General features: G+C 35.7%; 1 protein-coding gene across 1 annotated transcript in view; it reads right to left on the minus strand.

Moving 5' to 3' along the window:
• The window catches only part of LOC120769369 (dipeptidyl peptidase 4), a 46182-nt gene extending 20330 nt beyond the window's left edge, over positions 1 to 25852 (minus strand). The window contains exon 1 of the mRNA XM_040096332.1: positions 25012 to 25852. The gene's annotated coding sequence lies outside the window, so the exon portion shown is untranslated. The remainder of the gene's footprint in view (positions 1 to 25011) is intronic.
• Positions 25853 to 26174: the final 322 nt, after the last annotated feature.

Here is a 26174-nt window from a genome sequence, read left to right on the forward strand (position 1 = left end):
AATTGAAAAGTAAAGTCCTCGAACGACGAACAAAAGCCAAACTCTATTAGTCGCTCATAATTCCCGTCCTGCTATATGAGGCAGAAGCTTGGACGATGACATCAACTGATAAGTCGACGTTGAGAGTTTTCGAGAGAAAAGTTCTGCCAAAGGTTTATGGTCCTTTGCGCTTTGTCCACGGCGAATATCGCATGCGTTGGAACGATAAGCTGTATGAGATATATAACGACATTGACATAGTTCAGCGAATTAAAAAACAGCGGCTACGCTGGCTAGGTCATGTCGTCCGAATGGCTGAAAATACTCCAGCTCTGAGAGTATTCGACGCAGTACCCACCGATTGTAAAGTTAGGTAGGTTAGGTTAAGGTATTAAGGGTTTGATATATTTATTTTATTCGTACACTATATTAATTTAATGAGGAAGCACGAAAGTGGTTGTTTAAGCAAAGAACGAAAAAGATTCATAAAGTTTAAAGTAACAGAGTTCTCCCTGGGTGTCTTTAATTTCGTACTAACCTACAAACAAATTCGAAGTTCCTCTCATACTGACCACTGGTTGAAGCTCTTAATCGGAAGATTCAACGTGACGCAAATCAAAATGGTGTCAAAATTGTATTAGTTGAATTCGAATTGCTTACTATATCATTACTATATCATTGTATCAGATCTGGCTCTTAGCAGAGTTTTGCTGTTCTCAGGTTCAAAAAACTGATCGGTGGAAAGGAATTTAGTGACAATGAAGAACTAGGCCAAGACTGGGGTTTATTTTAGAGCAAAATTCTGCAAAAATGATAACGAAATGGTGAAAGCTCGCAGTAGTCGGAATACGAAAATCAAATTTTCATAAAAAAGTTTTTCTTTAAAAAACACAAACTTTTAAGTCTGCCTCTTGTACGAATAATCGCATATTCGTAATTTTATTGATGCCAGTATCATTTATTAATATGCATTTGAGTGTTCATACCGAATTTCCAATCCGATAATCGTTAAAGCAAAGAAATTTACGAATCAATGACGAAAATATTTATTTCTCTTTATTAATATATTTATTTCTTTAGGTAAATAGGTTTACCCATAAAATCAGTCTGCTTTTGAGGTGACAACATTTAAAATTGATTTGTATATCTCCGAGTTTCACCAAAATAAGCTGGTGCATACATACATACAAACAAACAAAAGCATGCAAGCTCGTACAAAATAAAGAGTCTTTCGATGGCGACGATGACACTTGGCGCGATCATAACATTTTTTATCTCTTTAATATAAATATTTCGAAAATTCTACTTGAGCATGCACACGCACATGCATACATATATAGACTGGCAGATATTTATATATTTTTATTCGTAGTAAAATTAGAAAATTTATTCATAGTTTATAGCATTGTGGCGGCAAATTCAAGTTCGGCATTGAAAATTGCTTTTCTGTATTGTTTTTGTTTTTATTTTTTCATAGGCTTGCGTGCTGTTGCGAAAATACTCACACATATATCAATAAACACATGTTGTCGGTTGCACAATTGTCAGCAGTGTCGAATAAAAATAACACATCAAGAATATTTGCTATAATAAATTTGACATTCAAGTGTGCTTCGTGCATTCTCGCATAGGTGCATATTTGTTAAATAATAAAATAAAAAGCAAACTATGGTCGCTGGCATTGCTGCCACACGGCAATAGCAATCAAAACGACGATTTGCGCAATCACGCATCTTGTGTGGAAAAGCAAACAGCAATGCACAAAAATAATAAAAGGAATATTTATTTTAATACTCTCGCAACATGTTCTGTTTTCAACAAAAATGTGGAGTTGCGTATAAATATATGAGCCATTCCATCCAAAAAATACAAAACCTTTCGCTGAAATCCAATAACTCGGGAACTACCTGAACAAATTAGATTTTTCATACACTGTGAAAAAAACGGACGAAATCGGATTACAACCACGCCTACTTCCCGTATAACAAACTTTTGAATTCCGTCTGATTCTTTCACTTTACACTATATAAATAAAGTATCAATAAAGTTATCAGAATAAAACTTTGCACAAATAATGCCCTGTAGTTGTTTCATCTTGCGCCCAAAAATGGTCGAAACTGGACCATAATTTTTAATAAATGTATAATAATAGTAATTCGAGTAGAATATTTTTGTGAACACAGAATGCCTTGTGGCGAAAATAGGTAAAATCGGGTCAATACTTCCCTTATACCAATATGAATATTTTTCGAACTTTCTGTTGACCTTACATATACCGCATCTGTCGTTCAAAATGTAAGAAATATTAAAGAAATTCAAAAAGCATTAATTTTTAATAACATAATATTCTAATAATTTTTTGCCTAAAATTAATCAGAGCAATACTTCCCCTAGTTCCCATATACCTAATATACATAAGTATTTTCATGCATCCTCTCAACCATATATATGGGGTAATCTGTACTCTTTCTTAATGAAATACATAGAGCCTGTATTTCTGGTAATTATATGTCGTGTTACCGGAACTAGATAAAATCGAGTCAAAATTTCCCCCATCTAACTTATATACGACAAGTAAGGAAGGGCTAAGTTCGGGTGTCACCGAACATTTTATACTCTCGCATGATAAAGTGATAATCGAGATTTCATTATCCGTCATTTACATATTTTTCAAATACCGTATTTGTGTAAAGTTTTATTCCGCTATCATCATTGGTTCTTAATGTAAATATTATACAGAGAAGGCATCAGATGGAATTCAAAATAGCGTTATATTGGAAGAAGGCGTGGTTGTGAACCGATTTCACCCATATTTCGTACATGTCATTAGGGTGTTAAGAAAATATTATGTACCGAATTTCATTGAAATCGGTCTAGTAGTTCCTGAGATATGGTTTTTGGTCCATAAGTGGGCGACGCCACGCCCATTTTCAATTTTTAAAAAAAAGCCTGGGTGCAGCTTTCTTCTGCCATTTCTTCCGTAAAATTTAGTGTTTCTGACGTTTTTTTTTAGTCGGTTAACGCACTTTTAGGGATTTTCAACATAACCTTTGTATAGGAGGTGGGCGTGGTTAATATCCGATTTCTTTCATTTTTGAACTGTATATGCAAATGCCTGAAGGAAACGACTCTATATAGGTTGGTTGACATAGCTATAGTAGTTTCCGAGATATGTACAAAAAACTTAGTAGGAGGCGGGGCCACACCCACTTTTCCAAAAAAATTACGTCCAAATATGCCCCTCCCTAATGCGATCCTTCGTGCCAAATTTCACTTTAATATCTTTATTTATGGCTTAGTTATGACACTTTATAGGTTTTCGGTTTCCGCCATTTTGTGGGCGTGGCAGTGGGCCGATTTTGCCCATCTTCGAACTTAACCTTCTTATGGAGCCAAGAAATACGTGTACCAAGTTTCATCATGATATCTCAATTTTTACTCAAGTTAGAGCTTGCACGGACGGACAGACAGACATCCGGATTTCAACTCTACTCATCACCCTGATCACTTTGGTATATATAACCCTATATCTGACTCTTTTAGTTTTAGGACTTACAAACAACCGTTATGTGAACAAAACTATAATACTCTCCTTAGCAACTTTGTTGCGAGAGTATAAAAATTAATAATTATCATATAGGAATTTCAAACTTCCGATTGACTTTATAGGGTATACTACTATGAGCAAAAAATAGTAAGACATTTGAAATTAAATTTCTCGCAAAAACCCATTCGTACAAATATTTTTTTTTCTAGGTTGATATAACAGTTAGTGACATCTGTGCCAAATATATTATCATATCAAAGTTATCATTAGTATTTAGTATAAGCTGGTCTTTCTGAAGTACAGGAAGTGCATTCGGCGATTTTTACCATGAGGGGAAAAGCTTACGAACTGTATTTTGGTGTTAAAGTTGGGGACCAATACAAAGCATGGGCCCTTCATATCTGTTGTAAAACTTGTGTAACATTGTTAACAGCTTGGTTAAAAGTTTCTAATCTTAAAATGCCCCTTAGAGTGCCAATGGTTTTGAGAGAACCTAAAGACCATGTTACAGCAGACTGCTATTTTTGCCTCACGAATATTAAAGGTATTGGACCGAAGTCTAAACGGTTAAGTACTGTAATTTACCACCAGCTTTAAGACCTGTCAAACACAGAGAACAACTTCCTATTCCAAAAGCACCAGAATCTTATAGTCTTGATGAAGAACTAGAATCGACTAGCTCTTCAAGTGATTTTACAGAAACCGCAAAGGAAATGACAATCGTTCCTTTATTTGATTTACCTGGATGTTCGACAGTGCCACATCTAATTTTACAGGATGAACTAATGACTTAGTTCGAGATCTAAGTCTTTCAAAATTCCTGACCGAACTTTTAGCATCCAGACAAAAAGGTTGGAAAAAGGCAGAAAGATCTCACAAATTGCTTTCTTCAAGAAGGGGATCTAGTATAATGTTCAGAAGTTAATCTTTTGTTTAACGCACTAGGACAGAAACATAATCCACGTGATTGGCGTCTAGTCATTGATTCCCCTAAATTTAATTTAAAGACGGTATTGGTTCTTAACGGTAACAAACGTAGCTCATGCGGTTCATATGAAAATATGAGAGTTCTTTTAGAGCACATCCGTTATCATGAGTATGGTTGGGCAATATGTGGAGACCTAAAAGTAATAGCCCTTCTTTTTGGTATGCAACTCGAATATACGAAATATTGTTTCTTCCTTTGTGAATGGGACAGCCGTGCGAGAGACTGTCATTATATACAGCAGCAGTGGCCAGTACGTCAGGCATTCACTCCGGGACAAAAAAACGTTACCAGGGAATCCATAGTTAATCCCAAAAAGTTACTACTACACCTTTGCATATTAAATTGGGTTTATTGAAGAATTTTGTTAAGTTAATGAACAGAAATGGAAGAAGGTTCTTGTATCTTAAACAAAAATTTCCAAGGATCAGTGAAGCAAAAATTAAAGAGGACATATTTGTGGGTCCACTAATAAGAGAACTAATGAAAGATAAAATATTTGGGGAAATTCTTAATGAAATACGAGCCTGGAGTGCCTTTAAAAGCGAAAATTTAGGGGCCATAAGTGACGAACATGAGGAACGGTTCCGCCAAGACATTTCTGCTATGGAGAAACGGTACCAAGGCAAGTGAAGTGCCTGTTAGCTTTCGGATTACTGCTGGACATTGTTACAGGATACTCCAAACACAAAATATTGCCCAAAAGCATCGACAGTAACATTTTAAGGTACTCTTTGGTTAATAAAATAATATAACAATAATATATCTATCGCTGTTTTTTTTTTAAATCCTCATAACAAAAAAATAGAGGTGATAGAAGAAATCTGCAGCTATGTATTATCTGCATTTCTAGCAATTTTTACATAATAAATACTTCGTTGTGGATTTTTGTTTACCAGTGTTATTGGATAATATTCGACCGAATAGGCCAGCGAACAAAATATAGCAGCCGTAGCTACAGAGATTCAAGAGCTGACATTTCATCCAGAAAAAAAAAACGGTTTTGCTTGGTCGGTGGAATCATCGGTCCATATTTCTACAAAAATGATGCCAGTGAGAACGTAACCGTCAATGACGACCGTTATGGCGTCATGATAACCGACTATTTAAATCCAGAAATTGAAGTTCATGATCTCGGCTACATTTGGTTTCAACAAGACAGCGCCACTTCTCACATCACGCTTTATCGATTTATTGAACGAACACTTCGAACTTTTTCCTGTGGGGATATGTAAAGTTTAAAGTCTTCTTCTATTCAGGCCTTAGGGCAAAACATCACACGTATCATTTGTCAGTACCAGTCGAAATGCTCGAACCAGTTGACGAAAATTGAACTCAACGAATGGCCCATCTGAAACGTATCCGCGGCCAACATTAGAAGCAGATAATCTTCAAAAAATAAATGCCAAAGAATGTTTTTTCGAATGATAATAAACCGTTCCCATTAAATTTGAAGTTTCTGTGTTTTTTTCTAGTAAAGAAGTAAGGAATTTCGAAATGGATCACCTTTTACTATGCTCAGTAAAACAGATTCACTTCTTTTCTAAACCGTCAACCGAAAAGTCGAAAATGACTAATTCCATGTATGTCACAAAAGAAACAGGACTTTTGTTGTTTTAATATTTTTCAAAAGTTATATTCTTTATTCAAAGTAGTTTCCTTGTGCTTCGATACAGCGTTTAGCCCGGTCAATTAGCATTTCAAATGAGTGTTTAAGGGGCTATACCAGTGTGACGCATGAAAAATTAGGCGATTTTCATGAATTTTTTTTAAAAGAAAGTACTAGATTGAATGTTTCGACGTTCTATGCGCGTAATAAAGTATATTTTTAGCTATATTAAACAATTTTTTTTTTTACAAAAATATTGAAAAATAACGGAGTTATGTGCTGTCTGCGGAAGTGCCGAAAAAAAGTGCCTCAACTGCTGGCATGATTCCGGTCGATTGAGTAGCTAAAACAAAAAAATTCAAAATGTTTATTAAATTTAAATATATTTTCTATAAAATGAACTACGATCTTTGAAAAATATAAAAATTAAGAAAATGGCGTAATTTTGAAAAAAAATCGTTTTTTACGAAAAAAATGGTCGTTTTTTAATGCCAAATTGACAATTTTCAACCAATTAAAAAGATCGTAGTCTATTGTACAGCAAATGTATTCAGCTATATTCAGCTATATCCTGCATATATCCATCCATATATTAATTTGAAGTCGATCGGTCAATTTCTCGTTGAGTTATAATGTCAGCAATTTTGAAAAATGCCGTTTCGAGAAAAACGCTTTTAAAGTTTCACTTACATATACATATATGTTTGCACCTCTGAGCGGTCGCTATTTAAAACGCTGCCATTCAAAAACTATTTAAGATACGACCTCGCCGATTTTACAGGATATTTTTGAATATATAAACTATCGAAAAAGCAAAAAAAAAGAAAAAAAAATTGTTGAAAGTGTCACACTGGTATAGCCCCTTATGGTCATTTTTCGGAATGCTCTTGAGAATATCGGTCGTCGCCTTTTGGATAGCTGAAATGTCCTGAAACCAGTGTCCTTTCATGGGCAAACGAAGTTTTCCAAATAGGTAAAAATGACAGGGTGCCAGATCAGGCGCGTAGGGTGAGTGATTAATGGTTAATAAGGAGTTTTTTGTCAAAAAATCAGTGACGAGCGTCGACCGATGACACGGCGCATTATCGTGCAACAGGCGCCAGGACCCTGCCTCACGACGAATGCGTGACAAAAGACGCTTCATAACACCAAGATAAAACGCAGCATTAATCGTTTGGCCAGGTGGGACGAACTCTCGGTGCACAATACCCTCGGAATCGTAAAAACAAATCAGCATTGTCTTTATTTTTGACTTCTGAAGACGACCGACTTCTGATCGTCACAGAGGTCCTCACGACCTTCTTGGAATCGCTTAAACCACTCATGCTCATTACTACGGGATAGGCACTGATCACCATAAACCTTTTTCATCATTTGAAATGTTTCAGTAAACGTTTTCCCAAGTTTAAAACAAAATTTAATATTTGCGCTTTGTTCAAAATGCATTTTACGACCGATGACCAAAAGCTGCTGTCACTTTTTGATCGATAACATTGATTGTAGTTTTTCAATTGTCTTAAAATTTTTACGAAATGTCAACAAGAGATCAAGCTTTTTATTTCATATACCCACCAATAGGTGGCGCCACCAGAAACAGTTATATTTAAAAAGTTCTGCTTCTTTTGCGACAGACCTTGTATATATTTTATTTGGAAGAGAGTCTGTACTTATTATGCTTTTGGCAATAAATTATAACGTGTCCAAAAACATATTTTCATCTAATTTTATTAAGATAACTGTCAAACTACCTGTATTTTTGATATCAACAAAAAGAATTTAACGCAAAACTAAGTATACTATACAAGGGATATGGCAATGCACGACTCGATTTCACGATATAAAGTCGACCAGAAGTTTAAAAATCTTTTAATATGGTACTGGAAACACTGATATTTACCGATTTTATCCCTTTATGGCGCAAGGGTACATGATTATTGTATTATTATTAAGATTCATTCAATTCAATGGAATAGCTAATATAATGATCGCTACATTAGATATAGAGCCAACATGAATATGAGACACCTTTCTGATCCCTATATGGATTCCAGAACAGGTATAAACCGTTTTCGGAATAGAGCCGAATGTTCCGCCAACACTTAACGCATCCTTACTTCTTCACACATGCTATACATAGCACGTTCTCAATGCACGAAAGTATTTTCAATACTATCGCTTCATAGAAATTAATATATTCATTTAAATAAGTCATGTACATGCCTGTGTATATGTTAGTAGGCACGAGTGTGTGCAATTTGTAACATTTGAAGGCATTCGTATAAAAATAGTAACACCTTCATTATACTAGAACAAAGAAGCGTCATTTGAATGAACCATCATAAGTGCATTCAGGCATACTTTCGGTCGTAATTGCTGGTTTCATCTTCGTTTACCATTTTTCTTTCGCACCAACACATGCGCACATATACATACATGCAAGAGTTAGTATATAACTTAGCTACACACCTTAGTATCTAACTTATATGCATATTTCATTGGTGTATAATATATGTACTTATGTATGTTGGCAAATATATATTTAGATTTATATGTTTGTAGTTGGACACAATATACTCATGGCATGGTAGTTGCTTTGAAATAATATGCTTTGCACTAATTTGCACTTTCTTCAATGATGAAAACATTTCATTTACAACAAAACTCAATAATGATGATAAGCTCAAGGCTAAATTTACACCGAATGTATGAGCACACCTGTTCGCAGTGCACAGAACGCAAGGAAACACAGGCCGCATTTGCCAACATATAGTTACATATGCATGTGTACCATTAGGGTGGTCATTTTTTTTAACAAGTTGATTGTTTTTCTCCAAACGACCCCTAGAAATTCAGTAAATAAGCTTATTATTTTCAATTGTACCGGTGCATAAATAACTTTTTCCTTTCCCATTTATTTAACAAGGCATATTTTCAGCTTTTGCAATATTTTTTTCATCTCTAAACAACTTAACCTAAAACATAGCATAATTTAGAACAGAATATTGCATTCTACAAAAACTGTCTTAATAATTTTTTCCGTGAAAGCATTACTTTAAAAGTTATAGCAGTTAAAGTTTGGCATCAAATGTACTGATCAATCATGAGTGCCATGGCGTATGAGCAACTTACAGTGCAATATCACTAGTATGAAGGCTCACTACATTTGATTTATAATTTTAACTGCGCATAAAATGCAAACGAATGTTTGTATGGAAAAAATCAAACGACCTTTTATCTAGAGCGAGTAAATGATATATTTTCAAAGTTGTGAGATTACTTGTGTAAAGCAAAATATCGAAAAGTCTCAGGTTATATAAGAAAAAAATGATTTAAGTACGTTTTGAAATGAAAATAAAGAGTTTTCACATTATCACTTTTATTTTAAGTTGAAACCTGAAGCTTCACGTAGCAAAAAAAGATCAACTTGAGAAATATTGGGCACCCTAACATACTATATATGAATACATACATGTATGTATGTACTATATATATCACAAACCCACTCGCGCCACAAGTAGCGGTTATTTATTGCGAACCTTGGATTCAGCTATCGTCTATATATGCACATGACTGTGTGTATGTGTGCATTGATATGTGTCGGCAATACTTCAAATGTACTTATATCCCTAGCCGCAGTCGTCCAAACGAAGTCATCCATTTATTGCATTGAGTGCAGTCATGACGCAAGCGTAACGGTAATGGTTACAAAGTGCATTACATACCGCCGCACAGTCCCGCTGCAACTACCTCTACAGACCTATAGCGAGCAAATCAACAAAAGTCCATCAAGTTTTCTTTTTCTTTATGCCAACTTGCATAGGTTTGCGGGTCATACAGACATAACCCACTCGTCTATGGTACATATACAGAGACGTACATACTGAAAGTGTTGAAGTGATAAGTTGTGTTTGCACCCAGCGGAAAATGTGACAATGATGGATAATTATTTGGTTAGAGTTCAGGCTATAGAACGTCGACGGTGTAATCATTAAATATAAACTTTTAGATTATGTTCTCCTGTATATATGTACACAAGGTGAATATTACTTTGAGAGAAACGACATAGATTATGAAGAATCAGTTTTTTCTTTTGCAAAATATAGTAAAACTTTGTTCATAATTTTAAAATTCTTGATTTATTCTTCCAAATCTATGTCGTCGCCCTCAAAATAATCCACCTAGTCCCAATACACTTGCGCCAACGTTTTTTCCAATCCTCTAAATAGTTGTTAAAATCAATTTCCGGCATAGCCTTAAATGCTCATAGCGATTCACGTGTAATGTCTTCAATTGAATTATGCACTTTATATACATACTTCAGAAACACAAGAGTATATAATACTTAACACTAATCATTATTTTGATGTGAGATTTGGCAGAGATTTGACGAAAATTTTGCTGTTTTTTGCCCATTTACTAAGTCATTGATATATCTTTCAAGTTTAATCAATCTTCACCAACCATTTGTGAACCCAACAAGTTCATTCCCACACGTTTATTCCCATCCTTGATAGGAAGCGATCAAGAAGGCCTAATTGAGAAGATAGAGTAAGGAAGCAATGTCATCCTCGCTTCCTATCAAGGATGGGAATAAACGTGTGGGAATGGACTTTATATTGATATAAAAGAGCTGTTAGAGAGCCGTGCGATCTTTCACCAATAATATTTTATGGTATATCTGTTTGGTGAAGGACAGCTACACTCCCTAACAGCTATAACGGGTTCAATGAGCGAATATGACCAAATATGGCACTTAATGCCTTTCTACACAGAGCATAGCCGGAAGATGCATTGGCGTGAAGATCAGACTCCGCGAAATCAGATATATTATGGGTTCCGTAAAGTGGTATACCAAAATCCTCAGTCGCTTAGACTGCATATCTGATACCTGGCCCGCTACCTTTCATAGTTGATTTCTGTTGGTATCTTTTCTCGCATACATACCTACAAAGGTATGTAAGTGAGACGTAGTGACTGGAGAAGATGTGCAGTGATCTTCTTCCCGGTTGAATCGAAGCTAAAGAGGAAAGATGGAGTTACAATCTTCTATAAGGTGCTTGCAATCAAGCCGTTCTTCAGACTACCAAACTGCTGTAGTGTCTTTCAAGAAGATGTGGCAGCCATCAAGGCAGCAACAAATGTACAGCTTCGAATTACAGCTTCTTTGAAGGAGGCACTACAATAGCAGACCCACAACCAATTTCAGCTCGCTAACGGTACAATCAAGCCCAGTTAACTAGTCCTTTATCAATAGCGTCAAGCTACTTTAGCATTATACTTGTTTAGGTGTTCATTCTTTTGATACTCATGGGGTAAGACTCAAGTTTCTTGGAGCACGCATGGTCAAAGTTGCGCTAAGGAAACATATATACATTTTCCTGCTTTTACATGGTTTTTTGATAGATACCTGGGAGTTTTGTACATCACATTGGACCGGCTTTTCTAGCTGTCTAGAAGAGACAATTCGCGTCTCAATAAATAAGGCGGAAGATATACCAATACCGAGTGCAAGCTTAATATTGAAATAATTTTTATACTCTCGCAACAAAGTTGCTAAGGAGAGTATTATAGTTTTGTTCACATAACGGTTGTTTGTAAGTCCTAAAACTAAAAGAGTCAGATATAGGGTTATATATACCAAAGTGATCAGGGTGACGAGTAGAGTTGAAATCCGTGCAAGCTGTATCATGATGAAACTTGGTACACGTATTTCTTGGCTCCATAAGAAGGTTAAGTTCAAAGATGGGTAAAATCGGCCCACTGCCACGTCCACAAATTGGCGAAAACCGAAAACCTATAAAGTGTCATAACTAACCTATAAATAAGGATATTAAAGTGAAATTTGGCACAAAGGATCGCATTAGGGAGGGGCATATTTGGGCGTAATTTTTTTGGAAAAGTGGACGTGGCCCCGCCCCCTACTAAGTTTTTGTACATATCTCGGAAAACTATAGCTATTTCAACCAACCTCTATAGAGTCGTTTCCTTCAGGCATTTCCATATACAGTTCAAAAACAGAAGAATTCGGATAATAACCACGCCCACCTCCCATACAAAGGTTATGTTGAAAATCACTAAAAATGCGTTAACCGACTAACAAAAAACGTCAGAAACACTAAATTTTACGGAAGGAATGGCAGAAGGAAGCTGCACCGAGGCTTTTTTTAAAAATTGAAAATGGGCGTGGCGTCGCCCACTTATGGACCAAAAACCATATCTCAGGAACGAACTACTCTACCGATTTCAATGAAATTCGGTACATAATATTTTCTTAACACCCTGATGACATGTACGAAATATGGGTGAAATCGGTTGACAACCACGCCTTCTTCCAATATAACGCTATTTTGAATTCCATCTGATGCCTTCTCTGTATAATATTATATACACATTAGGAACCAATGATGATAGCGGAATAAAACTTTACACAAATACGGTATTTGAAAAATATGTAAATGACGTATTATGAAATCTCGATTATCACTTTATCATGCGAGAGTATAAAATGTTCGGTGACACCCGAACTAAGCTCTTCCTTACTTGTTTTATTCATACTTTTTGCCGTTTCTATGCCGAATTTATTGGTAATACTGATATTTATAGGTTATTACTTTTTTTGAAGAACTGCGTTGAATACTCGTATATGTATTGGAGGAGTAAGGATAGCTTCGATTGCTGGAAACGCTTTCTGTTGTGATGCACACAACTCCTAGGTACAGATCAAAAAGACCATCGCGGTTGCGTCTCCCAAAATCTTTAGCCATCGCTTGAGGTCCAATGGGACAGTATACAATTAGAACGATTATCGTTGTGGAGATTTCAGCCTTGTTTGGAGGTAGCAGGGATCTTTTTCATTTTACTTTTGACAGATGGCTTTCGCACCCAACGAGTGTTTGCTGACAAACGCTTTCTGAGCTCGGGTGAAGCCCATAGACCTAGCGTTCAAATGCACGAAGATCCTACACCTTCTCATCCTGATGGAATTTGCAGTTAGACGTAATTTTCTAAACAGTGTGTACAAATTTCAAAGCTGTGAGAAAACTCCTAAAACATTTTATTCAGACCTTTGATATTATGAAAAAATAAATAACTGAAAAATGGATAAAAAATGCAATAAACAATAAGTAATCTTTCACAAAACACGTTTGATAACAATATATAAGTTGCCAGCAAGAATAAGAGAAAAAAGAATCGAACTAATTACGTAATAGTTATCGAATCGAGTTAAAAAATATCCTCCTTTTACTTTGCTATTTTCTACTTTAAAAATTTTTCAGATATTATTGTTGCTGGGTTCTTTAACGAAATTCATACATACATATGAACATATGGCTGCATTTATCTACATACGAGTCCAACATATCGTCTTTGGTCATAAGCACGCCATCATCGTTCGTCGTAATTTTGTTTGCCAATTACCCGTACGGTAACGGAACATTTATTGCAACAAGGATACTCGTACCTTTATCACTACGATCTGTTGATTCGTGTATCCAAAAAGTTGCACAAAACATGGCCACAATTACAACTATACCATTACTTTAAGAAGTGAACGTAGTACATATGTTTACATGTTAAACATATTAAGTAGGTGTGATTCCTAGTTAGTTATTGCTGCTAACAATGAAGGTAAAACTGGCCGCAGTCAGCATAAGACAGCCTTCAGCCACGACATAAGTAACAGTAATCAAAGTTTCTGCCATTCGAGGAAATAGTAATAAGCTGAAGAGTGTTGCATAATGTAGAATACTGTTAATTGTTTGTGTAGAGAGTGCACAATAATACCAAGAAGGCTCTTAGTCACTTCTTATCAATAAATATAGCTTACTAAGCCTTGCATCCAAACAATGCAACAAGTTTATACCCGTTACGCAAGAATTTTCGGACATTTTTTTAACATTTATTGAAGATTCATTTCCACTGAAAATTGTCTGCACCATTGAAACTTTTTAAGTTTGTTCGTTGCCCAATTATTATTTTGGTTTATGGAGGATGATGGTCTATTTTAATGCTTTGGGATAACACTGATTCGTTTTAAAAGTTTTTTTCTAAAATTCAGTAATCTATAAGTCAAAGTAATCAGATCTATCTAATAGTAATGATTTTGACAATTTGGCCCGAAGAATCTCAACTTTTGAGAATTGTGCAATGGAAACCGTCTTTGAGTCATCTTTCAGACCTACCATATACCTGCGCCCAAAAAATAAGGTCACATTGTATTTATGTATTTTGAAAATTCTTTATTTATTCTTCCAAATCAATTTCATCCCCTTCAAAGTAATCCGCTCCCGATGCAATGCACTTACATATGCCAACGGATTTTCCAATCTTCGAAACACTGGTTGTAGTCACTTCAGTTCCGTCTTCGCTGCGGCTTGAATCTCCTTTATCATATACAAACGGTGTCCCCGGAACGGTCTTTTGAGCTTGGTGAACAGCCAGAAGTCACACGGCGCCAGATCAGGTAAATACGGTGGTTGCGGAACGAGATGGGTTGGGTTTTTGGCGGAATGATCACGAATTACGAGGGCAGTATGGGATGGTGCATTATCGTGGTGTAAAAACCAAGAATTGTCTTTCCACAATTCCGGCCTTTTTAGACGGATAGCGTTACGCACACGACGCATAACGTTCAAATAATATTCCTTGTTGACTGTTTGACCGGTTGGAAGTAATTCATAATGCACAACACCACGATAATCGAAGAACACAGTCAACATGACCTTGATGTTTGAGCGACTTTGGCGCGATTTTTGTGGTCTCGGCTCTCTTTTGGAACGATATTCGCTCGATTTATCGGTTGTTTCGTGGTCGTAAGCATAGATCCAAGTCTCATCGCCAGTTATTAAGCGTTTTATGACACCCTGGTAGTCGAAAAGCGTCGTTTCACACACTTCAACGCGACGCCTTTTTTCGAAAAAATTCAATGTTTTCGGTACCAGTCGAGATTTGACGCGCTTGAAGCCCAAAACATCCTTCAAAATGGTACTGGCTGAGCCTTTCGATATGCCAACTTCATCAGCAAGGTCTCTAATTGTTAATCGCCGGTTTTTCAACCCCAAATCTTTGATTTGTTGAACGTGAGCTTCGTCGGTTGAGGTTGATGGTCGCCCTAGACGCTCTTCGTCTTCGACACGTTCACGGCCGGCTTGGAACTCACTATACCACTTGTAAACATTTTATTAAGACATAGCCTCATCACCAAAGGCTTTCTGCACCATCCTCAACGTATCCGCAGCAGAAAATTGATTCCGTAAATAAAATTTCATGCAAATTCTTTGCTCAACAAATTTCGACATCGCAAAAAACGAAAAACTTACTTTAAGCAGCTCACAAAACGACACGTATTTCAAACACTAATGAATATTTTGACATGAAATTTGACATAAATGTGACTGACAGTACTACCAACCTTAAAAAAAATTCTTCAAATCCTTCGACCCGCGCAGTTTAAATTCAAATGTCAACTTATTTTTTGGGCACAGTACATGTTTCGCAACGAATATCAACAAATTACGAGGTCAGATAATTTGTGTCACCAGCAGTAGCGGATTCAGCGGTTTTCTTTTTCAAACAATTTTTTTTTGTACATTGCGGGTGATCCAAGCGCCTTTCTGACAGATCGCACGTGAGTCGTTTCAAGCTGTCATATTATTTTTCTTCAGTATCAGTTCGAAAATTCAACTTATGGTCAACATAATCCGCATACTGAGTGTACTATTCGCAGCACCATCACCCATCTCGAGACCCAGCATTCATTAGAGTGTACACGAAGAACGTCGGGAGTTAATTTGGCGCCGTTGGCAGCAACTTGGACTGACGAATGGAACGACTTGGCGCATTTTACATCGAGGTCTTAAATTAAAAGCTTACAAAATAGAGTTTGTGCAAGAACTGAAGCCTCTTGACCTTCTCAAGCGACATCGCTTCGGTCTATGAACCCTTCTCTCTACTCTTCCAAGAAGAACCGACGTTTTCGTGACAAATTTTGTTCAGCGATGATATCCATTTCTCAATAGGTGAGTAAAGAAGCACATCTGCCGCATTTGGTACGAAGAGCAACCAGAAGAGATTCAATAGCTGCGATTTTATCCAAAGAAACTAACAGCTTAGTGTGGTTTGTGAGCTGGTGGAATCATCGGTTCATATTTCTTCAAAAATGAAGCCGGTGAGAACGTAAACGAAAACACGGTGCCACTTCTCACACATCGTTCAATCGATGGGTTTAACACTTCGTTGAGCAGATAATTTCAAGTTTAAGGCCGGTAGATCGGCCACCAAAATCATGGTATATGACACCGTTACACTTTTTCCTGTGGGGATATGTAAAGTCTAAAGACTATGCGGCCAATCCCAATTCCATTCAGTCCTTGAAGCAAAACATTACGCGTGTCACTCGTCAGTTTTTAGTCGAAATACTCGAACGAGTCATCGAAAATTGGACTCAACGGATGAACAATCTGAGTTTTCATTGCCTGGTGGAAGTCAAGGATAAAACGCTTCGGTTATCCATATGAAATCGAGACGTGTTAACCTTGACCAAGCAAACGATGAACGATCAAGAAAAAAGTGTGGAAGTAGTTCTATATCGTCTTCTTCCAACTAACATCTACAACTGGGATCTCTCTTGGATGCGTTATGGTACCTAAACCTCTTTTACTTCTCGTATAATAGATAATAAGGCATTTACAAATCGACAAAGGGCTTTGAGTCTATGACAAATTTGTTGAGGCATAAATTGTCGGTTGCGACAAAGTCCTCTGATTCGCCGAAGGTAAGACTGCAGAGATATTGCAACCCTAATCTTGCAAAAGCTAAAAAATTGAGGAGAAAATGCCTGGATGTTTCCACTTCACTTTTAGTCTTAGCGCATGAATGGCTTATTGGACAGTGTCCAGTGAGAAACCCTACATAGCGGCAAGATGCACTTTGCTAAAGGCTGGTAGTTCGTCGACCAGCGATTGCTAAGCGCACACGAAATTCATCTGGGCTCCATTTCGATATTAGTTTGGCAAGGTTGCCCACTGCAGCTTGCTCTTCGGTTTTGCAGTTGGCAGTGATGCCGATTTGACGAGGCACCCAAATAAGTCTGAGGATGAAGTAGCTTGATGCTATCAACAACAAACTCGGTAATCCTATCGCCATCTATTCCATAGTAAACCGCAAGAAGACAGCAGTGAATTCCGCTATGACTTGGCACTCATACTAATCTAAACATAGAGTAACTCGATGCCACTGTCATTAAGACAGCAGCTTTATCTTTCTTGAATTCTTAAGGTACGTTGATATTAGGAAAATACTAGTTTTTGCGCTCGAACTCAATTCAGATATTCACAAAATACTTATGTATATTTATAGTCATGAATTGAAAATTTGAAATAATAAGCGAATCTACTTGAATATAAATTTTCTCTCGAGTAACTCACAAGTATTTAAAATATTCACAATTTAAAAATACTCTCTTACAAAAATAAAAAAAATACAATCATATCATATTTTTAATAAAGCATAATAAGTTGAAATAATACCGCTAAAAGCCACTGCGACTCCATACAAACCACAAACGCTTACATGAACATACGTATCCTTATATAGACTATATGCATGTGAAAATCGAAAATAGACACAAGTATATATTTTATCGCATAATGGATTAGATTTCCTTGAGTGAATCCAGTACTTAGCCAACCTTGAAACCTTTGGCTAACCATTCATGCAAATAAACGGAGACCAAAGACAGATTCATAAAGCAGAAGAGAGGCGCAGTGCCACCGAGGAAATGAAATAAGGCGCATTTATACAAATAAGTAGTAAACGAGCACCATCGCCCTGCATATTGAATAGTATGTGGCATGCAACACAATATTCTCGTACATATGCGGCAGATTGCATAATGTTCAACGCTGATAGCTATTACTTAACACTTTTCGTATCATTTTGCATTTCTGCAAGCAAGCGAATAAATATGAAAATGATTTGAGGGCAACAGAGGAGAATTGTTCACTTGCTTTCGTGTGTGTGTGTGTATGTCTATGTGATCACATAGACGATGCATGCACGTGTGTAGGAGAATGGCGAAATGATATGGGCGATTTGCGTACCCTGCAGGGAGCGAATTGTAATGCCCAGCATAGCTACTATAATTTCTTAAAGATGCCAAGGTAAGACGAAGATCTCAAAAAAATTCCCAGTTTCTTTTTTTTTGTGGATAGATATTATATAACTGGCATTCACATGATCGAGAATCGAGAAACTGAGTGTATAACAAAAGCTTCAGTGACCTCAAGATCGCTGCAATTTGTCAAGTTTTAAGAGTTTTGATAGACCATTGTTCAATTGATGCCCATATGGCAAGGACTTTTCAAATGCCAACTACCGAGTTTAAAAACAAAACACCTTGACATTCACCATTTGGTTCTCCTGAGAACTTATCTGTATTCGAAATGAACTGATTTCTATTGAATTCAAGACATTTGTTGGGTTGAAGATAGTTGAAAATATAAAAAGTTGCTTCGACGTCAGGAATATTTTTTAACCTTTAAAAATCGTAATATTTCAGGTATACTCTCACAATCTTGGTACTAGTTTTCTTAATTATGATTCGAAAGATAACAATTGAGCACCTCTCTCGAAAAATCCTCATTGACCGCATATAGCCATACTTTCTTTCGACTTAGGGGCCTGGACCTGACCTGAAGCTTTCATAAAATCCCAACTTGGGCGCTAGGGTAAAGCAAGCTACAGCTACGGTACTATACACCTTTAAAATTATGGTGGGACCAAAGTGGGTTAAGTCGTCGTGTAGCTCTGTGGCTCTACACAGCACTTGTAAGACCGATTATGACATGCGGTATATTACTATGGTGGTTAGTAATGAAAACAACATACGTAGTTAGACATATGGACAGCATACAGAGGCATGGCATACGGAACAGTGGATTTTTTAAAACAAAGCCACGTTAGGTACTAAATGTCATTTAACAGTTACTGTCAACAGTTTTGTGCTACAAGCAACTGACGGAGAAGTTAGCTATTAAACTGAAGGAATCCTACCTATTAGTGGCCTGTAGTAAGGTACATTCTTCGATACTTAGTAAGTTTCCGTTTCTACCCAAGTTCACGAATTTTCGTAATCTTATGGAATACAACTTCAATTCGGTGTCCAAAATTGCTTTCCCTTTCAGAGAAGAGAGAGAGAAAGGAGCGAGGTGGACAGGGTACAAGGATAGGCATCTGCACGCATGGGTCCAAACTATGTAAATGAGTGGAAGGTAGTGTCTCTTCAACAAAAATTTATAATAATTTATAAAAAAAATCGCCTTCCGTCACAGCACTTTTTTATTAGAAAATATTTTATAATAATGAATACGGTTCTAGCCAACAATCTGTATTAAAAACAATAATTGATTCATTATATTTGTAATAGTTATTATAATTCTCACTTTCTCTTTAAATTATAATATATGCACTTTACAAATACACGCACATATGTGTTTTGTGTGATATTTTGCAATATGCAGCAAATATGATTTTCATTAAGCATTTTTTCAAGACATACATATGTATGTTAATAAAAAATATATACAGGTACTATAAATAACTTTTTCTTTGGAATATTTTTATTTATATGTAATAGTTATTTAAAAATTTTAAATGTGCGGCATGCTTGCAAAAACAATGAAATTAAATAATAGATTTTCAACCATACAAGCCACCACCGCGTATAAGTAACTTTAATATATCTTTATATATATAAATCTTCTGACCGTGTGTTTGTAATTGAACTGCTCCTAAACGGATGGACCGATTTTGATGAAAATTTTTCGGTGTGTTTAAGGAGATTCGGTAATGGTTTAGATTCACAATTTGGTCCACTAGAAAATGTTTTTTTAAATTAATTTTTCATTTGTAATTAATTGGAATGTTTTACATTGCATCCGATAGATTGCGCTACCATCGCAATATCCAATATTCAAACCTTAAATTGGCGTAAACGTGCATTAAACAAAACGATGCCAAAGTAAAAGGCGACATCCGTAGACAATTTTTCATAATGTGGACAGAATTGTTCGTTCTTAAGTAATAAATTGGGTGATTCAATACATCTATGGGTAGCAACAACATTTTTTTCTACCTGCTAACTATTGGAGGGGGTATTTTGACAGGCAATTTAAAATTGCAAAAGATCTTGCATATAAAAATAGCGGCATAACTGAGGTGTTGATAAAAAAAGTATATTATAAAAATAAAGTACATTTTCAAAATAACATTTTTCCAGAAAATTAATATTTAGGTTAATATTGTTAATTTACAGAAAAATTATGCAAATTGGGTTGGGAATATATCATTGCTCATTTAAATTTATTATTTTAATTGGTATATAAAATTTATGCCACCATTATTATATAGTAGTCCAAAAATATGAATTCTTTCTTTTTCTTTTTCCCAAAAATACATTTGTAAAAAAAGGATCTTTTTCCTTTTCTTATTATCTTATTTTTCCCAGAAATATACATTTGTAAAAAAAAAAAGAATATTTTCAACATAAAATATTTAAGGAGTTCAAGAGTTCAAAACGTGCGCTACATCAGCCACCTACCCGACGGCATTCGCAAATGATAAAATAAATTTTTCAAGAGCTCCCGTCGAGAATTCATACCTGGGTGAAGATTCATAAAGAACAGTTCGGCTGGACACATTTGTTACTTTTTGTACTTTCTTCTCAAAACTATTTATTTTGGAATTTGTTACTGTTACGAAGTACATATCTATATATATAAAAGAAAGGGAGGTAACTTAGAACCAGGGTAAGGACATAGCATACCTTTTATCTATTTATGTCAAAGTTTAGTACAACTCATAAATAAAAAATTAATATTTTAAATAATAATCATTTGAATATATGCGTGCAATTTTAAACAGAGTTTTCTCAAAAATAATACAATTGATAAATATTTAAAATAGAAGAAAAGAACTGCAATCAAATACGCAGTGAAATAGATTATAACTTGCTCAGTATTCAGTATATATTATACCACGTGTATCCCAAAAGACTGATGTCATAACCTTTCCAGCCGCCTTTTTCGTTTTTCCACGCCTGAGAACCGGTTCATCATGTGCAGTCCACTTGAATGACTGTCGATTGGACTCCAGTGTTAAATGATGTAGCTATATTTCTATCACTGGCGAAAAATTTCGGCTTAATTCCGATTAGAGAACACTTAAACACTTACTAGAATCAGTTATTCGTTGTTTTTTTTGGATTATGAACATGCGAGGCACCTACTTTGCTCATTTCGCCTGTTTCTATCTTAGCAAATATCTTTTCAACTAAAGCAAATACCTTCTTCAACGAAATGCTTCCCTGAGCCCAAATTCAACAATATTTTCCCCAAAAAGGCAATTCACAAAAACGCTATATCTCATTAACTAACTAGTTGTAATCCGCTAATAGAAATCATATATGTAGATGGTAGTAGTAGTATTATCTATGTATCAGCCACAGTGAAGCGTGGACGGGTGCTCTAGTGTATAATAAAAATTCCAAAATTCTTTGCTGAACAAGCTAATACAAACTTTATAACCAAAATAGTTTATATTTATTAAATAAGTATGATAAGTAAACACACTTGGTGCTTTAGCAAAGCACAGCAATTATTTTCTCAAAGTTACCATGACGTATGAGTTACATTAGCGAATAATGAAAAATAATTGCCCGGTCAATAAGCTAATCTAATTGAAATCAATATAACCTGATTTAATTCAATAATAACAAATATAAAACAAAAACATATGTATTATTTTAAATATATTTTTACTTTCACTCATAAGGTGCACAGGACGTATGAGTGATATTTTATTATTAATGAGATTTTCCATTTAAAATTCATGCAAGCATTTGAACAATTAAAAATATATATGGAATAATATATTTTGTTTTGGGTTACTCAAATATTAATGCAAAGTACATATCGGCAAATTTTTTTTAAATTTTTTGCATTTTTATTCTTACAGTATAGCAAAGATTTTAATTCTGAGAGGACACCATGTCGTATGAGTGAAATAAGTAAATAATAATTTTTCATTATTTTATACACATAAACTTCCCCATTACCTAACAAAATATCAATTGTGATCAATATTATTATTATTCTACATTGTGACAAAAGAGTACCCAGAAATGGTAATTAAATTCCCGGGAACCGTAAACACACGGAGAGCATTATAACTGCCGATGAGACATGGGTTTAAGAGTTTGACATGCAAACAAGTCAACAATCATCGGATGGAACCCATTTTCAGTCGATCAGAGAGATAAAATAAAGTTCGCTGAAGTAGTTTGAAGGGCATTCCAAAAAGTGCTTATGAAAAGTGTTCCGAGGACTGGAAGATCGTTGGCATAAGTATATTAAATTTGGTGAGAACTACTATGAAGACGACAAAATAAATATTGATCAATAATTAAACATTTTGCATTTAATTTACAATTAGGTAGTTCCTGCAAATATGCAGATTGTTGTTGATAAAAAGACGCCTGACGCAAAATTTCATGTAAAATATATCAAAAACTGTGGAACCAGTTCCTGTATATGCAGACTAAAAGACAGACAGTAACTTGACAACAACCTTGCCTTGTTGCTTTTAAAGTGACTACGCGACAGGTGGCACTATGATCGAAATAATGGTTGTCAAAAAAGTCCTGCGGTATTTTCGCTAGTTGGCGCTGAAAGCGCGTAGTTCTAGTTTTATTCGTCGCATCGGGTCATGCTATACCTTTTTGGAAAGCTCATTTAACGTGCTAACACGTGTTTGATTGATTGTCGTTTCTTTTAAGTCGTTCGTGAGTTATAGCGTCGCAAACATGGAAGCAAAATAAAGAGAAAATACGGCATATTTTACAGTACTACTACGATAAAGGCAAAAATGCATCTCAAGCCGCCAATAAAATTTGTGCAGTTTATGGACCCGATACAGTTTCCATTTCCACCGCACAACGATGGTTTCAACGTTTTCGTTCTGGTGTAGAGGTGGTCGAAGATGCGCCACGCTCCGGAAGGCCTGTCGTCGAAAATTGCGCTAAAATCGCTGAATTGGTCGAAAGAGAACGGCATAGTAGCAGCCGTAGCATGGGTCAAGAGCTGGGCATGAGTCATCAAAAATTCATTTCAATTTCAATAAAAATAAAAAAATTCAATAAAAATACCGCAAGACTTTTTTGACAACCCATTATTAAAAAAGCCTTTTTTCGGTATTCTGCCAATCGAATATCTCTTAAACAACAAAATGTACTATAAAGTTCTAAAAAAATGATTGCTTATTAGAAAATTCTACGCTGCCAATCACTTCACAAAAAACTACTCCCAAAGTAATGCTGCAAAGTTGACAGTCTTTGACCAAATATACGTAAATCTTAGTTCGTATCGATTATGTTGCGTCAAACACTCTATCTTCACACATGCTCCAATTCCAAAACTGAAGCTAGTTTTTTTAATCGTCTTTAATTATACGCGAAGAGAAATTATGATTAGTTTAATTGAAGTAACAAGTATAATTGCCACTGATAAGTCGAAGAATGGAATAATCTTTTTCTTAGGCAATTAATATAAAATTTGTGATTCTCATGGTTTTGAGTAAATTTTTGGTGAATGCCTTGATATTGAATTTAAAATAAGGACTGCTAGAAAGTCTAAATTGTCTTATCATGACCATAGGCATTTTAGTTAAGGTCTATTATATGTTAGAAAAAGTAGTCTGAGCAGTTGATTTCAAGCTCAGCACGCACGAATTAAGCAATTTCGACTCAGGTGAGCACAATTTGTTCTTATTAATAAACTCTCGACAATATTAGAGCTAATGTAAATACTTTAGAGTGTTATTTTTTTATTATATGTACAAAATAAAAGTGAACTCCGGCTGCAGTGATGCTATAACACCCTTTACAAATACAAAACTTTGCAGGAAATTGATTTTGATCGCTTAATTTGTATGGCAACTATATGCTATAGTGGTCCGATCTACGCAATTGGTTCAAAAATGTTTCGATGACATGGAAAATATTTCGCTCCTAATATTGTAAAGATATATTGTCTAATAAAAAAGTTTTCCGTACAAGAACATGTATTATATTGTTGAGTTTGTTTACCAGATATATGCTATATTGATGTGATTTGAACAATTTCTTCGGAGATTGAAATACTACCTTAAACAATAACCAAATATCTCGTGAAATGAAAAAGCTTCCCATTCATGAACTTGATCCGCAGCATTCAGTTTGTATGGCAGTTATATGCTACAATTATCCAATCTAAACAAATTCTTCGCAAAGTGCACCATTGCTTTAGATAATTATTTATAACAATCTTCGCGAAAAAATATTTTCAAATAAAACTTTTTTTCATATAGGAACTTAGTTTTGATGGTTCAGTTTGTATGGCAGCTATATGCTAAAGTGATCCAATCTAAACAAAATCTTCGGAGATTGTCCCATGGTCTTTAACAATAACTCATGCCAAATTTCTTGAAGATATATCTTCAATTGAAAAGTCTTTCCATACAAGCACTTGATTCCCATCGCTCAGTTTGTATGACAGCAATATGCCATAGTAGTCCGATATTGGAGGTTCCGACAGCTTCTTGCAAAAAAAAAAATATCTGCAAGATTTCGCAAAACCGGGGGGACTATTTCGCGTATAAACAGACAGACAAACGAACTTGACTGAGAATCGACTCATCTCATTACGCCAATCATTTATGTATATACTTCATAGGAGCTCCAACATTACCTTCTAAGAAACTTACAGCATAACAGCGTATAAAATAGTCAATATGTAAGTGTTCAAAAAAAATATTATATAATTAGTTTATGAGCGCATAATGCGGTTGTAAACTTACTTTGTTGTTTGTTAAGCACTATCATAGAAGAACTAGGGTATCCTTAACGTTGGCGCTATAATGTATTGCCTTATAACAGTTTCTTTGCACACCACCGTTGCCAACACATATGTATACAATTGCACACACTAACGCCACTTTCCGTGTGTGCCGCGTGCAATGCCGTGCAATTTGACTCACGCTCAACTCAACTCAATTCAACTCGTTACGTACGTTTGCGTTGCCTTTAACCGCTTACGTGTAATTTTAATCATATTCGTTGTCACGCTTCACAGTTGAATCACCGTTACTAATACAATGGCACACACACGCGTACCGCAACGCAAACACAATGCGCGCACACACAAACGCGCAGGAAATCGGACTCACGCTCACGCACGTAAGTATGTGTGCGTGTGGGCGCACCAACCGACAAACAAACGAAGCGTTACGAGCTGATAGCGTACTGGCCGTACGCATTCAATATACGTGTACAACAACAACACATGCGCACACGTTGTTTAAAAGACGACGTAAGCGCAGCGCCGACCGCAAGGCTGTCAAGTGGGGAGTGGGGGCGTCGGCGTGCGCCCGCAACTGCTTCCACACAAACTAATATACAATACCAGTATATTCTTTGTTTGTTTGTTTGCTTTGCTTGGCTTTCTTTGCTGCTTCCTTTCGTCGGCGTTTCTTTTGTTGTGTTTTTTCTTTTGTTTCCTGCACTTTTGTTTTTGCTTTAGCACTTTTCTTCGTATTATTTCTTTATTTTAATTTTTATTTTATTTAAGTTGTTGTTGTCGTTATTTTATTGTGCTGCGGTTCGGAAAGCAGAAAGCGCAAAAATAGAGCGCGGTGGCGAGGAAGACTGCAAAGTGAAAGAAAGCGCATTGACGCATGGCAAAACACACATATACAAACACACATGTATATATGTAACTACATGTAAGGACTCAAACTCACACACAAACAGGCACACAAACTAGACAAAAGCACCGCAGCAGGCATTTTGTTCGGGAAAAATTTATATATTATATACACAAGTATATACGTATGCGCTATATTATACTATGTATAAAATGTAACACACAATAATATGCATATATTTATATTAGGGTGCGCGTTTCTAATAAGATGATCTTTTTTTGTTTTTGTCCTCAAAAAAAATTTTCGACGTTAGCAAC

Source organism: Bactrocera tryoni, chromosome 2, assembly GCF_016617805.1.
Source record: "Bactrocera tryoni isolate S06 chromosome 2, CSIRO_BtryS06_freeze2, whole genome shotgun sequence".
NCBI classification, from domain to species: Eukaryota; Metazoa; Arthropoda; class Insecta; order Diptera; family Tephritidae; genus Bactrocera; species Bactrocera tryoni.